We start from the raw sequence: 21,358 nt of genomic DNA on the forward strand, positions 1-21,358 counted from the left end.
GTTTTTTTTTGGGGGGGGGGTTTCTTTGGATTTGGTTAAATTGGCCTCTGAAGAGTCCAAATAATATTCAAAAATATATATGATAATTAAATGGGCACGGGGGGGGGTATAAATTATGTGTTTATGGACCAATTGTGATTTGATTAACCATTTTTATATGCAAAGGCGTATTCAGGAATTTTATCAGAAAGGGGGGATATACAAAAAAACTTTAAAAATGTACTGAAAATTAGTTTACATGAATTTTTTGTTACTTTTTACGTGTCAGACGAAAAAAAATTTGGGGGCTCCAACTGGGTGGCCCCTCCCCCTGGATACGGCCATCATTATACCCACAAAAAGTATAAAATCCTTCGTTTCGCGCTCTTTGTATGCTTATTTGAAGATATCTTTGTGTGTGTTGCACGCTTGCTTTGCTTCTCACTGACGCTTTACCAACAGCACCAACTCCTGATTTGGATAAACGAGAAAATGCACACGGCTCACCGCCGTTCCATGCGCCGTTGTCGGCACAAAATGAAAGATCTTTTGGGTACTCGTGGGCTTCTACTGCTTTCAGCTACTCTGGATCAGATTACCTAAACTTAACATCATCACAGCCAATGCCCTTTCCATATGCTGCTCCATTTTTTGGTCGTGATTCGAGAGTAAATACACCAGAAGCATCCCTTTCACCAGTTATAGCTTTTTCTATGATGCCTGGTGAATTGCATTGCTTATAGCTTCTTTTTTTTTATCAGCAGAGGTAAAGGTTTTTATAACAGCCTATGCCTTTCCTTTATGCTTTACCATTTTTGGGTGGTATTGAAGGGTGGATAAACCAGGCTCTTTGGCCTGTTGTAGCCTTATGTTTAATTTATTTATAATGGAAGGTAAGGCTTTATCCTGGCAGGGTAGGAGTATAGGTTTGACCCCCCCCCCCCCGAAGTTTCTGTCTGACTCTTAAAAACGTAACAAAATTCCGCGAGAACAAATTTTGATGCCTTTTTAAGACTTTTTAACTCTTTCTCCTCCCCCCCCCCCTGAACAAAAATTCCTGGATACGGCCTTGATGGACGGAAAAATACCGACAAATAAGAAAGTAAACAATGAAAAAGAAAAACTGAAAATTGTAAATAAAAAATAAGAAAAAGTAAAAAACGCAAAAATTATAAAAGTATAAACAACTATTGTAGTATACAACAACATTTTAGGAAGAAAAGAGAAAAAAAGGAAGAACTTCTAAAATAAAATAAAAATTACTTTTATTGAACTACATAAAAGACTTCAAATGAACAAATTGGAGTTGAACTTAAAGACATAACAACAGAATTTGTAGCCGAGGTGAATACGCAACTCATGTGAGAGGGAGGAGGGCCTGAAATGATAATGCCATTTGTCATTGTGTAGTCAAGTCTTCGCTTTTGACATATTTTTTATTGTTTTACATGGATTGTTTTTGTATTACTATATATATTTATTTTCTTTCACAGCCTATATTCAACTGATCAAAATGGAAAAAAAAAATGAATTCAAAGTAAAAAAAACAACAACAGCATTTCTATTTTTACTACACCGTTACTCCAAGAGAGCCTCTTTTAGTTTAGTGCTTATTTTAAGATTTGTTTTGTTTTATTTTGTCTTACATTTTTTAATTTTATTTTCCTTTGGTCTGAGGGTTGTTGAGCAATTTATCTCTCCTTTTTTCACTGTCAGGAATTATTCTTGTTTTTTCTTCTCCATTTTTTTTTATTTATTTTTATCTTGTCATGTATAGCCATTATGGTCTTAGAAGTTGTTTATGTTCGGTCGTAAGGACGGTTATCAACTCCTATAACGCTTTGTGATATAGGCTATCACCAAGTTCTTTAGAATTTCCTAGATCCTCTACCTTTCATTTTTAAGTATGATGTATTTTATAGCACTTTTAAGTTCATCTAATTTAATAACTAGTAGTTCCATAGAATATCCAAAAATTTCAATAAAAATTACAAGCTTTTATAGGATATCTGTTTCCACTGTCAGTAATACCAGGAATGATGTCGCCAACTCCAGGTGGCTTTGAAATGCAAAACATCACCGCTATGCAGCAAATTATGCAGCGACTTTTCCTTCAATCGGCAGTTGCTCAGAATATGCAGATCCAACAGAAATTATTGCACAAAATGAAGCACTACAACAGCTACTTCAACAGAGTGCGGTAAGTCCTTAAAATAATTGTAAGGAGCGCACCAAAGGGATTCAGGCCGCGTAGTTGCTAAAATGTCACATTATACCCTAGAGATGCAACTTTTCAAAAGATATGTGTATGGAATTACTAGTCAAAAGCAAGTAAGTTACGTCATCATTTAATTTTCATCGAAAATAGCATTTGAATTTCATATCAGGGGAGAGGGGGGCAGGTTCGTTACGTTTTTGCTTTTTGGCACCTTAAGAATTTTTTGAAATGCAACCGAATCCATTTTCGTCCGATTATCTAGAATGATATCTCTGCTATACTTATTAATTTGTAGAATCCTGTTACCTTCATCCCTCTCTTCGCGTATACCAGGTTCCCCTGAACTATTTTTTCCGGACCTGCCTCAGACCGGGAGTAGATTTGGACATGATGGGGTACCTCTGGGCACCTATTTTTCCCATACTCAGGAGTGGGTCAAATTTTCATTTTGCTTTTATTTCAGATATATAGTAACATTCTGTAGTAAAAATGTAAAAAAGGTAAAAACTTGAACCTTCTAGTGAAGGTTCTGGATATTGCCCAGATTTAATCCAAACGTTATCGCTGAGGCAATCTGAGTAACTCCAGTAGTAACTGTTGTAAATTGTTGTAGTAGTATATCCCGAGTAATTGTTAGACAGGGTAGTTTGAGCTTTACGTCTTTAATATTAACTTGAGCAATGTCATCCACATCTGGAAAAATGAACTTCAGGCTGGTGCCTAATTTCTTCTTCGTAAACTTGATCTTGAGCTCATCCTTCTCCATTATTGTAGATGAAGGAGCTTTAGTCCTCAAACTTAATTAAGACGAAATCCTCGGGAAGCGCTGTTTCTAGATCAACAGGCTCTGCTCCAAATTTAAACTCTGGTCCAAGTCACTTTAATCCTGATATTGGGTTACTGTTGGGTCTGAATCGGATTTATTTTCCTCCAGAATAGGTTTCAAGGACTTCTTGGGTTTTTTCTTCCTTCCTTTTCTTCCTCTACTCTCTTCTTCTTTTTTTTTCTCCTTTAGCTTGATTGTCTTTGCTTTTGCAGCTGTTTTGATTGTATCCTTTTCAGGAGTATCCGTGAGTGCCTTTGAAGCCCTTTTCTTGCCACCTTTACTATTGGTCTTGTAGGATGGAGCTTTTGGATATGATCTAATGTCTTCAGGGAGCAGATGTGGAGCATTTTCAGCTGTTGATCCAAAAGATAAGATGGATGTTTGGTCTGTATCGTCATTCTTGTGACCTTTAGCTGAAGGCTGTTCTAGTATATCACTCACAGATGTCGAAATAAAAGAGTCAGGACTTGCAGTTGCCACTACTGGTGATGAAAGCTGCTCTGGTCTGTTACTAACTGATGCAGCATAGAAATCATCGTCGCTAAATGTAGTTGTACTGAACGACCAAATACTGGCTAAGTGAAATCAGATGTGATGTTTTGCATGGTAATAGCCACTGGATATGCATTACCGACTAACTGACCTATGTCGGTAATTTGGATCCTCTGGAACGGGTGACTGTTCATCCGGTTGTGGAAAGATCTTTAGTGCTACTTTCAGGGGGCCAAACACGGCAACGTCTAGTGATTGGAGTCAATGGCTGTAGTGAGCTTGGAATAAAAGTATAACAATGCTGCTTTATCCTGCAAAATAACAAGCTCCAGGCTAATGTGGCTTTCATGATTATCTAGTAGCAGAAGTGCAGGGTCTTCCTTGGTGTACCTTACATGCTTTTTAAAATGCTTGATAATCTCCAAGAAAGTGCTAACTGTCATCCATCCTGTTGTCTGGGCTAAACCCAAGCTTCCAAGGGGCGGGGGGCTCCAAAGAGGAAGTGTGGCTTGTAGATTTTGTGTGGGAAGACAAGTTGAGTTAAGCCACAGTGTATCTGTGACGATCTTAAGAGGTAGCATTTAAGAGAGGCTTCTTGCTCATTTGTTAAGATCTTGCGTGAGGTTACTCCCTCGATTCATGTTCCCATGTTAGGAACCTCTTTTTCTGATATTGTTGCAACTTTGTATGGAAAACGCACCCTTCTAACGCTTGTGGCGAAATTGTCACCGATTGTTGACCACGGAATTCTGAATGTAGCAGATGCACTTCTGATCGTCTTTCTTTTGTCTTTACAGCTCTGACTGTAGCTGATATAATTTTGTCTTAAACAGTTGGTGTTTGGCATTTTGGCTTGTAAGTTTAAAGCATGTCTGAAAGAAAAGTGACTTCGTTAACAAGTAGGACAAGTTTGCAAGACTTAAAACCAAACACTCCAGTTATAATGGCTTCTTAAAAGATACAAACATATTTTAGTGAAACATAAAGTACTTGTGCAGGTCCAGACATGTCCAAACCTGCCACAATCATTTTTGTCGGAACCTTCCTATAGTAGAATTTTTCAGAATTAAATTTGTAGCTCTCATGCTCCTAATCCGATCTTTTGATATTTTTGCGCGACATGATAGCCTCAATGTTTTAATATCTACAGAAAAATCAACGACGGCGTAATTGGTTTCTAAATTACGAAAACAAGGTGTCAAAGAGATTCCGTGAAACTTACTTTCATGCAAAACAGTGACTCTTAGCTCCGTTTACTATAAATGCTTGACTGTAACTGCTGGAATTTTGTTTACAAAAGATCCTTGTATGTTTACTGGTTCTGAAAATAAACGGCACGTAGTTTAAAGCTCAAGAATGCGGTTTGCAGAGCCGATGCTCGGACCAGCTTCTATGACAGACCTGACCCCCCTCTCCCCTATCTCTTGTTAATAATAAAAAGTAATAGGTGTAACAATTTCCAATCAAATGAGTTTTTAAAGATCTCTTGGTGATGTTTCAGAGCCCCACTTACAGTGATGTAAAAAAAGAAGACATCTCATGCTTTCTATACGTAGAGGTTATTTTCTTTGTTGCCTAGGATTAGGGACAGAAATTTTTCTATGAAAGGTTGTTCGCTATGGATATTCCTATGATGAACTTTTTAGTTACTATGGGCTAGATTTCAATCTTTACTATCTTGCAGTATATTTTGCAATCATGATTAGGATGATGGACCCTGTCTTAACAATCTTCCATTTTGGAGAGATTCGTTACCTTGTGGTGTTTTGTGTACAAGTGGCAAGCTATGAAACTTCCTTTTAAGTATTTTTGCCAATTTATTTCTTTTTTGAAGGTTTTCTAAAGTTTCAAAATGTTTCCGATTTATTATTGAAAAAGATGGTCACATTTTTCGTCGGCATTTTTCGGCATTTCGGCATTTCGTCGGCCCATCTTAGGTTTATTCATACCTGAAAATTACGATTTTCTTAATTTTTTCTTTTGGTTGTTTGAGAATAATTAAGATTTTAGAGCAGCATCAAATCCTTGCTATCGTTGTTATGTTGGAATGTGAAAAGAAAAAGCAATTCTAATTAGTTAAAATTCATAGAGTGTTTTCCTCTATAATAATCTAACACCAACAATCTGTTGATTCTCAAAGGCAACTATACCTTCAAAGAAAAACAACAACTTCTAAACCTGTTAGGTATCATACATTCGTAGCTTTTTTTTATTGATTTTTCACTTACATTTTTTTTTTTATCTGATACCTGCTAAAGTAAAAGCTGCAAAACTATATATGGAAGTCTTTCTTAGTAAAAATATATTCCTTTTTTTCTGATTTTTAAGATGCATATTTATGGCTGTGTAAGTCTCCACTTGGTTAATTTAAAAATCAGATTTCATTTTTAAACTTTTATTCAGTTAAAAGTAGGATAGCCAAGGTCCAAGGTGTTCTTTCACAGTTGAAAAAAAAAGTTGGAAGTATAAGAAAAAAGTCGGCAAAAAATAATTATCGGTAAAGTTTTTTTGTCGATAATCTCCAAAATATGAATTCTGCATGAAAAAACTACCTCAAACACAATTTGATTTACAAAAGACACCATCGTGGCATACGAGGCCGTCATGGTTTTTTTTTCAAGTCGTGCTTCCCTACAAGGCCATTTTTAGATATATCAGATTGACCTTGCTTTGTAACACGGATCCCATAAAAATAAGAGTAGGATTTGAAAACAAAAGAGGAGCGTGAAATCACATAGTTGATTAAATCCTAAAAGAAACAGAATATAAACTTTTCTTAAAACAAAAACTCAGTCATATCATAAAAAGTGACATCACGCAATTGATTGGAATTGATTGGGATGTAGACTGCTTGGCGCAGCTGTGAAATGTTAAGAGCAGCAGTAATATTTTCACTGTCTTTGGCTCTTTAGTATTATACTGATAAGCATAGATCCATGTGATTTCTACTTCTGCGTCCATGGGAATTCTATATTTTAATCCATTTGAGGAACTTTTGATCCTGCTAGAAATAAAACTTAGAAAAAAAAATGTATAAAACCGTAAAATGTTGCAAGAGTTGGTCAGCAAACTGAATAAATAAATGTAGAAATAAATAAGAAATAAAGAATAAAAAAGGCACTATTATATATTGACGTACAAGAAAAAGGGACGAAAGAGTTCTGGTAGTGATTATCCGAGCAAGCACAGGCACAACTTTTAGTTTTTGTCTCGTAAGGCTGACTCTCAGGGCTTCTGTGGGTAAAATCTTACGGTAGGCAGGGCTAGATAGCAGCAAAATATTTAGTGGGATGTGCTTACCACAGAGTTAGTGAAGAGAGGCAACCCATCGTCCCATCTTTAAAGAATTGATTGGGTTTTGATATGACTGCTTTTAAGGTAGACTCTCCTGGTATGGCATTTTGGTTTCACTTTGGAATTATTTAGCCATATTAACCGTATTAACTCTTGTTAATGTGTAAAAAAAGAAACAGCTGAAACAAACTCTTGTTGTTATTTTTCTTCACCCTGTAAGTTCCATGCTCTGAATTTTTAGTTAAATTTGATTCAGTTACATTGGAGCAAAGAAAACTGAAGCTGAGTTTATTTGTCTTTTTTTGAAGGGGGGAGGGGAATACCTAGATATCCATAAGCATCGTGACATTTTCCCCTTAAATTTCATACCGAAACAATATCATCGTCATCATCAGCATTTATTTGATACTAAATATATCACACACAAAAACGAGCAGAAAATAAAATAAAAATCAGATCCATAGAACAAAACTTGTGCGGTGTTGCAACTTCCCGTTGTTAAAAGACCAGTTCTAAAACTGATAGAAATAAATGCAAAATCTGTGCGGTATGAAAAAATATTTTTCCCGAGTGTCGTTCATGAGCACAAAATTACCTTTTAGTAAATTGTGTATTTTTTGCCATGAGTTTTGTTTTGTCTTTTATCTTCTTTTTTTATCATTTGACCCTTATTATATATATATTTTTATTTAAAATTTATTATCTGTTATTTTTTACCTGTATGTTGTATGGACTGATAACATGCATTCATTATGCAGACTGTTATTTGGCAATGGAAGTGATTTTTTAGATTCAAACTTGGGATTTGAAAGATTTCTGAATAATCAAAAAGCTCAAAAACTTTCCTCCAATTTCCCCAACTCATAAGTCCCCTTACTGTGTAATCACCATAAAACTTAATAACTCAAAAGAATTATTTTCAATTTCGTAGATTTTTTTTCTTTGCCTTTTATAAGAAAAAAGGAAAGTGTACCTTACTGTGTTTCTCAATTCCCGTTGGAAAATAGACTTATTCAAAAGCAAAAACAAAGATTTAAGGAGTGTCAGTTTCCATGGAAACCAAATTCCTAAACAAAATAATTTGAATACTGGAATCCCCTCCCCCAGTGCTTTCTATTTCTATTACTTTCCTTTTCGTTTTGCGTTATTTATTTATAATTTAATCGACTATAACTATTAATCGTTTAAGTTGAAAAGAATCAAATGTTTCTATTGTGATCTTCCCTTGATATTAGTGTGATCAGGCGATCGTTACAAATGTTATGTTGACCAACAATAGTAAATAGCACGTTTCGGATTGTTACAGATGATTTGGCAATGTTAGAGTAATCAGTTTCGATTAATTAAAGTTCTATTATTTGTGTTTTAAAGCTTCTTCAACTCTTTTCTTGCCAAATTACTTTTGCTATTTATTAAATTATGGTACATTTTAACATAATAAGTGAAACTGTTCATACTAGTTAACAATTTGTAAGGAGCGACTCGTGTCAATGGCAACCAAAACTATAAAAAAATGTGTTTTAGAGATATGTGTAGAAGAGTCACCAGGAATGGTGACTCTGATAAGTTTAAAGTTATATATCCAAAGTAGTTGGCATAAGATAATTCATAGAATTTAAGCAAATACCTCCTAGAGACTTTTTTCTACACTGATGAAAATTAAATCAATCAACATAACATGCTCTAAAAATATATAGATAAAACTTTAACCTTTTATCTTCAAATATGAAAAATCGTCTATTTTTCTTGAGAACAAAAACTACACATTGTCCATGGACACTCAGCCCGTAAATGGCTCCTGCCAAGTGGTATCATTGACCACATATATGACGCAGCAAAAAGATTCTATTATGGACCTTCCTCCTACATCAGCGGTCTAGCTAAGCTTTTTAATGCACTCTTATCTTATTCATTCTTTACACTTTAAATATTCAAGAATGTGATAAGATACCAGAGTTTCATACTAAGGTATCACAAGCCTAGATAGGTCGAATGGTACGCCATACCATTTGTCTTGTATATTGGACAAGGATAAGAAACAAACACAGCTTAGAAACAATAAGGATTTTTTTCAAAGACAGTGGAATTCAATTCAGTGAATATCTCGGCCCTATATCCAAGGGCCGTCTTCAGGACGGCACCAGAATAAAAAGTCATGGTTGAACCTCGGTGAAGTAAGGATACTAAGGCTGTTTTAAAAAGTCTTTTTAAAAACAGTTTTAGTTTTAATTTTCACGTTTCAATGTAAGTTTGTATATATATATATATATATATATATATATATATATATATATATATATATATATATATATATATGTATATATATATGTTTGTGTGTGTATTTCTTGTATATTGCTGGAAACGGCCCTTGGGTATATGGCCGAAATATCTACTATATTGAATTCCAATCTCTTGGATAAAAAAAAAAAACAAAAACTCTCTATTGTTTCTTAGTTGTGTTTAATTGACATGGAAATTCAGTGTGGTCTTCTTCACTACTTACAAGGATAAGACCTTCTATCAGCTGAATCGACAGCTTGTTGATAATTAGTAAAACTGAGAACTAAAGGTGTTTATAACTCAGACATTTCTTAATTATTAACCTAAGAGTGAAAATTTGGTCGATACATTCTCTACCCTTCTTAAAATCAAGCTGTTCTTCCCCTAAATATTTGTTTACAGCATCTCTAAGTCTAAAAACTATCATCATACTAAGCAATTTGCTACCTGCAGAAACTAGGCTAATGTCTGTAGTTACCACACTCACTCTTATCACCTTTCATGTCCAGTGTTTTAATTAGTGTTTTCCTTAAATTGCTATTCTAGCTGCTACCAGTTGTAGAACATTTGAAGTAAAAAGTATTCAACCTGCAAAGGTAAGTCTTATCTTTTTCAGATACTTCCTTTGTATTTTGCTGTGCCAGCTTAATGTCGTATTGGCCATTCAGCAAATCCGTAGAGTAATGATAAGGTAAGCCTGCAAAGATAAGTTTTAGTTCTTCCAGTTACTTCTCCTTATTGATTCAGGGCCATATTAATATCGTATGAACTTACAGTTTGAATATGCATCTTTTGGGTGAAATACAAAAAAAATTACTTTCTTATCGCAAAAAATTACAAAATACTAAAAGATTTAAAAAAGAATTGTTAAAAAAACCTTTTATATTCAAAAAGTGTTTATTAACTTTAAAACCTATTTTATTTTTCTAAACATTCTTAAAAATGTTAAATTTCAGTCTGGAGTTCCACCCTTTCCTCCACTTCCAATGGAGGCACTTTTCTCCGGTGATCAGCCGTACATGGATCAATTCGGTCGTGTTAATACTGTTAGAACAGGGAAATGGAGATGCCCGCCTGAAAAGGATGATGGTGATGAGTTAGCTGCTAACTTCTTCGAATTCAAACTTCAAAAACAAGCTCATAAGAAGCTTGCATCTCAAAGAGTATCCGTTTTTATTTATTTATTTATCTCTTCTGTGCAACTATACCTGTAACCATATAAGAGCCCCGTAAACCAGTTTGAGATAGGCTTCAGATATTTCAACTTCTTCTCTACGCCTAAAGTATGTTTCAAGTCTGTGAATATTTTTTACAAACACGCTGTAATAAAGAACAGTTAAACCACTGATACAACAAAATAAGTTTTCAAAGTTAATAATCGAATCAAATGACAATAATTTTACTGCTAGAAGTTATTTTTCTCTGTGTTAATTATTTTTATCTTTTAACATAAAATCTAAGGGGTTACACGAGTCAAGACTCGACCCCTTCCCCCTCCCCCATTGCATCCTTTTTTGCCTATTTTACACATTTGCTGGACATAAATATTGGTCTGTTAACCGTTTAATATCTATATTCCTAAGGACCAAATTTCTTTTGTTCTATGACCATTTATAGGGTACTTTGATCTGTTTGCTTCCACAGACTTCACGTAACAAAAACGACTGCTCTTAATTCTCTGTCGATAAAACCATTGAATATTACCATTAGAATATTTTTATTTTAATTTCTTAGAGTTTGTACCACTTTCTGTAAGATTCCTATTTAAAAAAAAAAAATCTTGAGTAAGGCCACTGGTTTTTATAGCACTTGGTATGTACCAAGCGACATATGGCGATGGCATTTTCTGTCCGTCTGTCCGGTTTCCAGTGCTTTGGCGAGTTCAGTGCTTCTGGTCATTCTAGGACGATGAAAAATTGTAGACGTGTCAGGGACCTTTAAAAATTGACTTGCTAACAGTCGTTTCTCCGATTCGACCATCTGGAGGAAGGGAAAATCGTGAAAATTGAGGTATGTTTTTCTCGTGAATGGGTCTTCAGATCTTAATGAGACTTGATATATAGAAAGATATAATATCTCAAGTACTCCAGATTTAGCTTAAATTGGATCTGGGGATATTGGGGGTAGAGTGGGGAAACGGAAATCTTGGAGACTGGAAATCTTGGAAAACGCTTAAAGTAGTTTGATTGGGATAAAACTTGATGGGAAGAATAAGCACAAGTTCTAGATAAATGATTGACATAACTGGACCAGATCCGATCTCTTTGGGTGAGTTTAAGGGATTTCTAGTGCTTTGGAAACTCTGAGAATAAGCACAAGTTCTAGATGCGCTATTGACATAACCGGACCAGATCCGATCTCTCGTCACAAGTGCCATATGAGCTGTTAGCTCTTCTTTTTAATGAAGATACAAGAAAACAATAATTTTCTAAATCTAGGATGGCAGAGGGGTGTTTTCTTTTTTTTTTCTTTTTTTTCATATGGAAATATCAAAAAGTTGTTTCCAAGCTCTAGAAATGGGGGTGGGTGCTAGATTTGTTAGTCTTTTGAATAAGCTTCACTTATTTTACTTTCTTTCAGATTTGATGCACCCATCACCAACAAGACTCGTTTCAAAGTGTGCCAGAGTTGTTTATATACCTCTGTGCAATTTGATGTTGATTACAGTTTAATGTCGAAACTGCTGCTAAGTTGCATAAAAATAGTTTCAGTGTGATCCATACTTTTCTTCTTTTTGTTATTGCTTTTTCTAATCCCTGTTATTATTCACGTCTTATCAATATGCAACAGAATATTTTTTATTATTTCAGTCTATAGAAGAAAAAAGCACGAACGACTTTGATATTCATTTCGATTCTTTTGAATTTACAGAAGAAGATATGAAAAAGTCAAACAAGGCAGGGAAAGAGGAAAAAAGGTAATTGTACACTTTATTCAAATCTCAAAATTTTCTTGGTTTCTTATATTGAAATCCCAGTTCCAGATTACAAATTTTCAAGATTATCAATTATCTGGGCACAGCCCAATATTGCTTAACTAGTTCTCCGCATTTATTATATTTGCCATATAATTGATGTATTTCTTGGTTTGCCTCAAATCATGTGTTTTTAAGGTTTTCTGTATTTCTTTGTGTTTTTTTTTTTCATATGCCGGAAAAGAAAACCACGTAGCATTTAATAGTTTTTGGGAAAAAAAATGCTACCCAAAAGTAACATATTGTACAAATTCTTCTTTTTTGAATTAAATCATGGAACATAAATGACCATATATGGTGTATATACCAAGTCTCTAACAAGGTGATATATTTTTTACTGCCATGCTACGTTTTAACTGATAACACTTAAAATCAGTATATATGGTGTATATATATCTGCCCGCCCACGGAGGCCTTACTCGTTTGATTTAGTTTCTTGTTTTTTCTGTTTTGTGTAGTGTTTGTTTTGTTTCTTTTATTGATACTCCGCTTTGATTTTTTGTAGCGGGTCAAAAATAAATTATTATTATTATTATATGCAACGTATAGGATGTATTGTGTGTATATAGTGCAGACCAAAGCTTTAAATAAGGTGATATATCTTTTAGGGTATGATTCATTTTAACTGGTAGCAGCTAAAATTAGTATATATGATATATATATATAAGCAGTGCATATGGTGTATTGACTGTACACAGTGCATATACCAAAGCCTCAAATAAGATGATATATATTTTATCGGCTTGCTACCTTCTAACTGGCACTATCTTATTGTCCTAGTAGCCAACAAAAAACCGTCAGGATTAATTTTTTTGTTTGGGAGGGGGAGGGGGGGTATGCCACTCAAAAATTCCTGTTCCGAACCAATTACTTTTTTGTCATTTTACCTAACTTATTAGAGCACATCATCAGTAGATGACGTACTAGTCACCTATTATAGTCACATTATGGGAGCAACACTAGAGTACGTGCTTTCATCGTGATTTCACTTGAAAACAATTATTTATTAATTGGATAAATACGTGAATTTACTTAGAACTCATTCAACTACGCAGTACACGGATGGAGAAAAAAAAAATTGGAACAAAAATTGTGCTGCGTGGAGACAGAATAATTCGTCTTTTATTGCTGGGGGGAGTATGCACCCCCTCTCCCCCGCCAATTTTGTAAAATTCCTTTATTGAATTTGAGAAGTGACCAAATCCCCGTCTAGATTGTGAAAAACACGCTTTGCCCCCCCCCCACTTAAAATTTCATAGATTGACGCCATTGAGAGAACGTGTTTTACTAACGTCGAATTCAGAAACTACATATGGTTTTTTAAATTATGATATTTCAAAGTCTCCACTGCGTGATTTTTACAATCGTACACTTCTTGAATTTCTTATGGCTTGAGTCAAATTCTTTGCTTGAGCTCAGAACCATGTTCTTAGGTGTCAGTAGCTGCTACGGTATTTTTTTTTAGAAAGTTGAGGTGATCTATATGCTTCTCATAGGTCCTATCTTTTACCATTAATTTTCTCTTTTTTAGACAAGAAGAGTAACATAGCACGCCAGGTTTAATAAGAAAGCTGAAGCTTTCTGGAGATCTTAGGTCAAAACTGGAAATGGCACATTCTAAGAAAAACTCAAAGCAGAAACAAGTGGGAGAAGAAGGAAGCACCGAAGAAGATATTTCTCAAGGTTCCGTCACACAGCTCTCTGAACATAGAAAAATGCTGCTTGAAAAACAACTCCGTAAGTTTTCCATGGATTATGCAAATGGATGTAGCAAAGTGCTTATTAAGCCATGTGCTAATTGCTGTATTCCTACTACTACTACTACTAGCAACTTACCGCAGCACCAAGCCTCCCGAGGCCAACACAGCTACGCATGCTCCTCCTCCATCTTAGTCTATTCAAAGCCTCTTTACACCTTCTCAGGAAGTTCCAATTTCCCTTAAGTATTCTTTATGACATCCTCCCGCTCCAACCACAGGCGATTTGCTCTCCTTTTATAATTGATGTATTGGCTTGTCTTAATCGGTGAATAGCGATAATAGTATAAATAGTGTGAATACGCTAACAATGCTAAAGTGTAATATTTGTCTATTATCTATTCATCTTAGTATTGAAGCCATAACTGGTTACAGATTCGGAATGACTATTGGGTCTGAGGGAAGGTGTGGCTTGTTTTTATCATCTTATTCCAATACCTGATTAGGAGACTGATAATATATAGTAGGACATGGTGACTTCAAATTATGGAATAAGACTAGTCAAAATATGCTATTTTTGATTTTATTATAGCCTTTGCGATGGTCCTTACTATGGCCGCAAAAGGCTCTACATCCTAGTAAAGAACGAAGCCAAGTCATTTGTAGCCTAAAATTTATAACTGTCAAGTCTTCACTTCAGAATCTGCGTTTTGATTTAGTCTGTTGCAATTTTAAATAAATGGAAAAATAAATATTAGATAGGTTTGCTCAGCACAAAAAAAAAATAACTCACCATCTTAAAAAGGGTCTAATTCAATCAGCAAACAGGACAAAGTTAGCATACGGAGAATTTTTATTAATAAATCAGCCCCTAGGCTAAGGCCAACAATTTATGAAATTTATCGTTTTTTCACTGATAGGTATTATATTAGAAAAGGAGATGGGAATGTTTGATAATGAGTTTCTATTTGGCATGAAACTGTCATGGATTCTTCCCTGGCAGTAAAAAACACGATTTGTTGGCAGTGGGCATTAAGGGGGCTCGGACATGGTTTTAAAACTTTTGTCCCTGATCAGTTTCAAAGTGTTGAACGTTATAAAAGACACAATATGAAAGCAATATAACATGTTCGATTACAAGTTTTTGCATAATATCCAACGAAATACAACTGTATGAAAATTTGTACGCACAATTCAAATAAAGAGCGACATATAACTCAAAACGGAAAAGAAATACCATGATTGTGAGGGGGGCTCTCAATTACTTGTTCTTTATCCTAAGTCTTTATCTTTTCCACCTATGTCTCTAGTATGTACCAATTTTCAAAGAGGCATGAGAATAGAAGAGTTTATGCACTCGCATTTGCTTTAAACATTATCTTTAAATTTGATCACTTTTTATTTTAATAGATAAATACAACACCTTTAATTGCCAACTGGCTTTATTTGTAGCATTCTACATTGCTCTAAGTTGAATAGCTGCCTTTGCTTTATTGGCATTCTTCTTAAGCCATTAAATTTCATTACTATTTCTTCTTCTTCCTCTTTGGGTATTCGTAAGTTCGTAAATTTGAAGTAGGAGATACCTAGAGACTACTTTTCTTTATTTTGTCACATTCCATTTTTCTTTGTTTTTGCTTTTTCGACTTTGAATTTAATTTTGATCTGGGTTTTAAATAAATTAAGTAATAAAATTGGGAGAAAAGTCATTTTAATATCTTGAAACATGTATTGGAACCAATACTTCTAATGACTAATGGAAGTAGGGGGTGAAAAGTTAAGGGAATGAGGTTGAAGTGATCTTTTAGAATTGCCTAAATTTTTGCATAGAACTCTTGGAAGATTCTTTGAAAACAGGTAGATTATTTTTAAAAGTGAGGTAAGGTAAAAAAAATAGTAAGTAAGGTAAGATAAAAATTATTTAATGTGGAAGAAGGTAAATGTATGGTAAGGTAAAAAGAAAAGGCAAGGAGTTTAACTAAAAGCGTGATGATCCCGGCAGCCCCTTTTTTGGCGACAGATTTTATCTCCTTACAAGGAGATAATGTGAAAAAATGTGAAAAAATGTTTTTCTAGTGTTTATTGTTTGTTCTTTGTAATTCAAGTAAGTTACAATACGAGGCATAAACTTTACAGGCTAACAAATAGGGACAAAATTGATTCTATTTTTGTGAAATCATCCAATTCTACAGTGTTGTCACTATTTTGAAGGATCTAGCCAATTACAAACTTCAACAAAAAAGAAAATTTTGACCTTACTTTTTTTTATAAATTTTTTTTTTCCAGATGGATGAAGATGGCAGAGTGTTGAAGAGATTGAAATTGTCACACGGATTAGAAGTGAAAACGTAAGATGAAAAGTTTCAAATGCTGGTCTTGGATCTTCACTAAGAGAGAGAGAGAGAGAGAGAGAGAGAGAGAGAGAGAGAAAGGTTTATTTAAACAACAATCGTAGCTCAAATGACTAATTTGATGTTGAAATACAAAACATGTTATTAGGCACTATCATATATTGACTGACGTAAAAAAAGGGACGAAAGCGTTCTGGTAGCGATTTGTCCGAGGACGCACTGGCACAAGTTTTAGCTTCTGTCTCGGACGGCTGACTGTCAGGGCTTCTGGTGGTACAATGTCACGGTGAGCAGGGTTAGACAGCAGCATTTTACTAAACCTCTGGATAAGGTTACCCAAACGGAGTTCCAAACTTTGGGGCTCAAGGGTTAGCAGAGCATCATGGTGGGAAATGTCTCTGTTACTCAGGATGTTCCTGGATGCCCTTTTAGACTGACTCTAGTTCCTGCAATAGATAGGTGGTTCTTAATACTGACGGGCCCCAGACGGGACTGGCGTATTCAAGTATGTGGCACAGGTATGCCCTTAGAAGACTGTGGGCGCTGCACCCGAAGCGGCACGTTTTTCAAAGGGTTTGCAGAGATGTGTTTGATTTAAAGGTCACACTATTAATATGGGTAGTAAAGGTGCTATCATGTGAGAAAATGATACCTAGTATTTTCACCTCACTCACAACAGGGAAAGGAATTTCAGGGGGGACGAAGTCTCTCTTTAGCAGGTTTAGTTTAAGTATTTTTACTTAACAGAGTTAATAGTAAATTTTGTATCAGAGCACTGTGAACTTAGTAGATCTCGGTTTCGTGATTTCGGAGAATTGTAAAAAAAATGGCTTTCTCTTTTTTGGCTTTGTTGAGATATAATTGATTTTTTTATTCGGCAAAACCCTCTCAATCTACTAATGCCAAGCTCAATTTAGTGTACATGAGTTTAGTGGACAGAGGAATAAGTTCTACCCCATCCCCTCTCTATCCCAAACTGATATAAATAATTACATCACAATAGTCACAATTAATAGAGTTAGTAAATTTACACCCTAACATTATAGATGTGATTTCCAATGTGCTAAACGTCATAAATATGAGTTTTAACGCTATAAACGTCAAAAAAAGTATTAAACGAATAAGGGTATGGCTCCAGGTGAGTATAATATTTACAATCAAAACACCTGGACTATCCTTATTTCTATTTTGCTTCAAATAGATACAGAATGGCAAGAGATTTTTTTTAGTTTGAAATATTTTTGGTTTACCTTCAAATTCCCTCGTCAACCTCACTTTCGTTTTATTTCCTCCTCTTTAAAATCAATTCATATAGACTTGGTCAAGGCTATTTTTCTCATTCTCTCTTTCTTTGCTTTTTTCTACATAATCATTTCATAGCTTTACAGTGCTGGGTGTATATTACTACCTCATTTTTATTTATTTATTTTTTCTTCTTTTCTTCAAAACCAATTGAATAGCATAGAACCAGTAATGCTTTCGCAGAAAACTGTAGTGAAATATTGCAAATCTTTTATTCTATTTCGGTTATAGAAGTTATAAGTTAGTTCAGGTAGATAAGGGATAATCGGTATTAAAGTAGGAGGAAAAAGGAAATTTGGTGCTTTCTCTTCCTGCTATCTACGGAAGAATAATTTCAAAATGGGACCTTCCCGTGTACATATAAATTTAAAAAAGCAGTTCGAAGTGTCTAATATAGAAGTAAACTACAGTTATTTCTTAAATTAAATATCTTGTTTTTTATTCTATGATTTTTTTAAAATTTTCGCTCAAAAATTCCTATTTTTCTCCTGCTACCCCAAGCTATTTAGCGATAAGAATATGAACTTTTAGTCAGGTCTGTAAATTCAGATGTTGAATGAAGAATTTTTGCTTTTGTTAATTTATTTTGTGTCCATGTGAATTAATCAAGAAATCATTCCTATTTGAACTCATTCGAGGCTTCTAATTAATTTTTAATCAATGCTTGCCGCATTACAATACGTCGCGGTTGAAATAAACAAATTTTATTTAATTTTTACTTTAAGAACGAATTTTTTACTAAGACACGAATTTACTACGTTTTTGTAGATAAATTCACATCTTTATACATTGTTTTATACGATGAATAGGAATTTTCTATGTTAGACAGTCGTTAGGTATAATTCTGAAACATGGGGCTTCGAAAAGTCAAGGAAGATAATCTAAATTTTTTCATTACTATTTTCAAAGTAGTTTTGTGTACTCACTTAAGCAACTGTACATTTAAGGAGAAGCTGTGAGACAATTTTGGTTTGACTGATCCTAGTAAATTTTGAAAAAAAATGAAGATTGTTAGAAAGTATCTTACAGATAAAAGGTTGATCACTTGGCAAAATTATGTCTGGATATATCAGTGAGTTCCAAGCGTAAAGCAAATTTTCTCAGATTATGTGAAAAGACATTATAAGTACGTATTCAAAAAAGGCAGCAATCTCATGAGTGAAATTGAAGATGAGTATCCACAGCTCTGGCTGGCTCGGAGCAGAAACAATTTGTTAATATTAGTTGTAGTATATTCTTCAATAGTGATGCTCTCTAGGTACTAATGCATGGTTCTGAAAGGTTGGCGCTGAAAAAACTGCTAAAAAAAAGAGCCTAAAGTTTTGAATATAATTGTCTTTGACGAATTCTGGAATCACCTGGACGGACAAAATTACCAACTCATTCATTAGAGAGAAGACTAAACAGCCACTCTTAAAAGTCTTTATTGATAAAGTAATAAGCCGTTTGTAGCTATAGCGGGGGTATATGGTTAGAATGGGTAGCAATCGCATTCCTAATGATGTTTGTTGTTGGACTCCTCCTGCAGTTTGACTTCTTGGGCGACAGAAGGTTATACTTGGACGATGCCTAGAAAAAACGAAGTACTCTCAAGAACAGCCCTTGATGATCTTTGGCTGAAGACACCGGAGAGGTTATCATGGAAGGCATCGTTGCCAGCTTTTGCTTCGACCGACGTAGGAAGTCCTAATTCTAAGTAAAGTAATATCCTTTGTGTTTTCGAAAAACTTTTGCTTGTGACATTTTCCATTATTGTCTTTTACAAATTTCTAATCAAATTGGTCTACTTAGGTCTGCACAACTGACATCCCTATCTTCTTATTAGGGGCAAGCAAAATCTTCGTTACTCATTGTGATAAGGCTATTGAGCAATTTTATGCTCTGATTTCGTGGCTAGATTTTTTTTATCTTCCCTTTAAAGGCTCTCGAAAGCTTTTTGGATCATTGCCAAAAGGCTAATTGCACCATTTAATTTTCATTTTTGGTTGATATTTTCTTATTCGCCAAAGGATATTCGCTCGTTGCCAAAGAACAGTTTAATATTCTGTTTTCGGTTGTTGAAAGGTTCATGAAAGCTTTTTTGCTTATTGCTGAAAGGCTAATTGAACGATTTAATCTTCCTTTTTTTGGTATTTTCTTGTTAAAGATCTGTAAAATCTTCTTTGCTGGTTGCCAAAAATTGATTAAACAATTTAATATTCAGCTTTTGGCTGCTATAGGCTGTTTTACTTTTATTTCTTAAAACAAAATTTCATTCCCAAAAGGATTATTAAACAATTACTTGTTTTATTTTCGGTTGCTATTTTTTGTTAATGGTTTTTGAGGTATTCTTTGCTCATGTCCAAAAAAGCGATTGAACAATTCAATATTGTGCTTTTGGTTGTTATAGGCTATTATAATTTTTTTTAGAGGCTCGTGAAAGCTTTTTCGTTCGTTACAAAACGGGTAATCGGACAATTTAATATTCTGTGTTTGGCTGTTATAGTTTGTCGTCTTTTTGTTAATGGTTCTGAACTCTTTCTTTCTCATTGCCAAAATGCTAATTAAACAATTTTATGTTCTGCCTTCGATTGTTATTTTCTTGTTAGTGGCTTGTAAAATCTTCTTTATTCATTAGAAGAAAAAAAACTGAACAATTTTATATTCTAATTTATAATCATTTATAATTTATAATCTTCTTGTTATAGGCTCGCTGCAATCTGGACAATTAAATATTTTATTTTGTTGCAATATTTTTGCTAGAGGTTCGTGAAATCTTTTTTACTCATTACCAAAAGAATGTTTGAATAATTTAGTATTCTGTTTTCGGTTGTAATAGGTTTTTAACTTCTTGATAGAGATTCGCGAAAGCTTTTTTCTCAATAAATATTTTAATGATATATCTTTGGTTGCTATTTTCTTGTCAGATGCTCATGAAATCTTCTTTGTTGGTTGCCAAAGGGATAATCAAACAACTGAATAGTCTTTTTTTGGTTGTTATATTTTCTTAAATGTGCTTAGGATTTTTTTTTGGGTTTTCACCATAGGCTAATTAAAAAATTTTATATTCTGTTTTTGGCTATTCTTTTCTCGTTGTGACCTCGTTATGTCATTTTTGCTTATCATCTAAAGTATAATGAGACAGCCAAATATTCTATCTTTGGTTGCTATGAGTTGTTATTGTCTTGTAAGAGAATTACAAATCATCTTTTTAGCTCATTGCTAAAAGGCTGTCTTGATAAGCTAGTGATCTATTTTTGATTGTTATAGGAGGATGAGACGGATCGTGTTCGCCGTGTGTCAGCGCATCAAATGCTAGATCAGCGACCTAGATCATCTTCATCTCCGCCAAATAGCTACTATAGCCCTAGATCAAACTCCAAACTTGGAAGCAAGGAAGATATCTGAAAGCTATATGAGCAGAAAATTTTCGTCACAGTCACAGCTTATTGATAAATCAAATTTTATAAACCGTAAGTTGCTTTCTTTTCATAATTAAATAAAAAAAAGTTTTTTTAAATGAAAGTAAGGAGCAACATTAAAACTGAAAACGAACAAAAATTACTCCGTATATGAAAAGGGCTTTTCCTCCTCAACGCCCCACTCTTTACGCTAAAGTTTGACTCTTTCTCTTAACTCTATTTTTAAAACAATAAGAAACGTTAGCGTAAAGAGCGGGGCGTTGAGAAGGAAAAGCCCCTTTTATATACGGAGTAATTTCTGTTCGTTTTAAGTTTTAATGGTGCTCCTTGCTTTCATTTAAAAAAACTTGTTTTTTTATTTAATTTCTGGACGTTTTTGAATTAATGCATGTATTGTTCTTGGCTCTCTGCACATAAATATTAAAAAAAAATTTGTATATTAATTATTTGTAATTAATCAGAAGATTTTGAGAAAAAAAGATCGAGGGAGGAGGCCTAGTTTCCCTCCAATTTTTTGATTACTTAAAAAAGCAACTATAACTTT

The 21,358-nt window shown here is 34.2% G+C and overlaps 1 long non-coding RNA gene across 1 annotated transcript; it reads left to right on the top strand.

The window, feature by feature from the left end:
- Nucleotides 1-13,674: 13,674 nt before the first annotated feature.
- Nucleotides 13,675-20,848, top strand: LOC136025675 (uncharacterized). Its single transcript, XR_010617148.1, has 3 exons — nucleotides 13,675-13,800; nucleotides 16,047-16,108; nucleotides 20,663-20,848. It is a non-coding gene; the product is annotated as an uncharacterized LOC136025675 (long non-coding RNA).
- Nucleotides 20,849-21,358: the final 510 nt, after the last annotated feature.

This window comes from Artemia franciscana, chromosome 4 (assembly GCF_032884065.1).
Source record: "Artemia franciscana chromosome 4, ASM3288406v1, whole genome shotgun sequence".
In the NCBI taxonomy this organism is placed as follows: Eukaryota; Metazoa; Arthropoda; class Branchiopoda; order Anostraca; family Artemiidae; genus Artemia; species Artemia franciscana.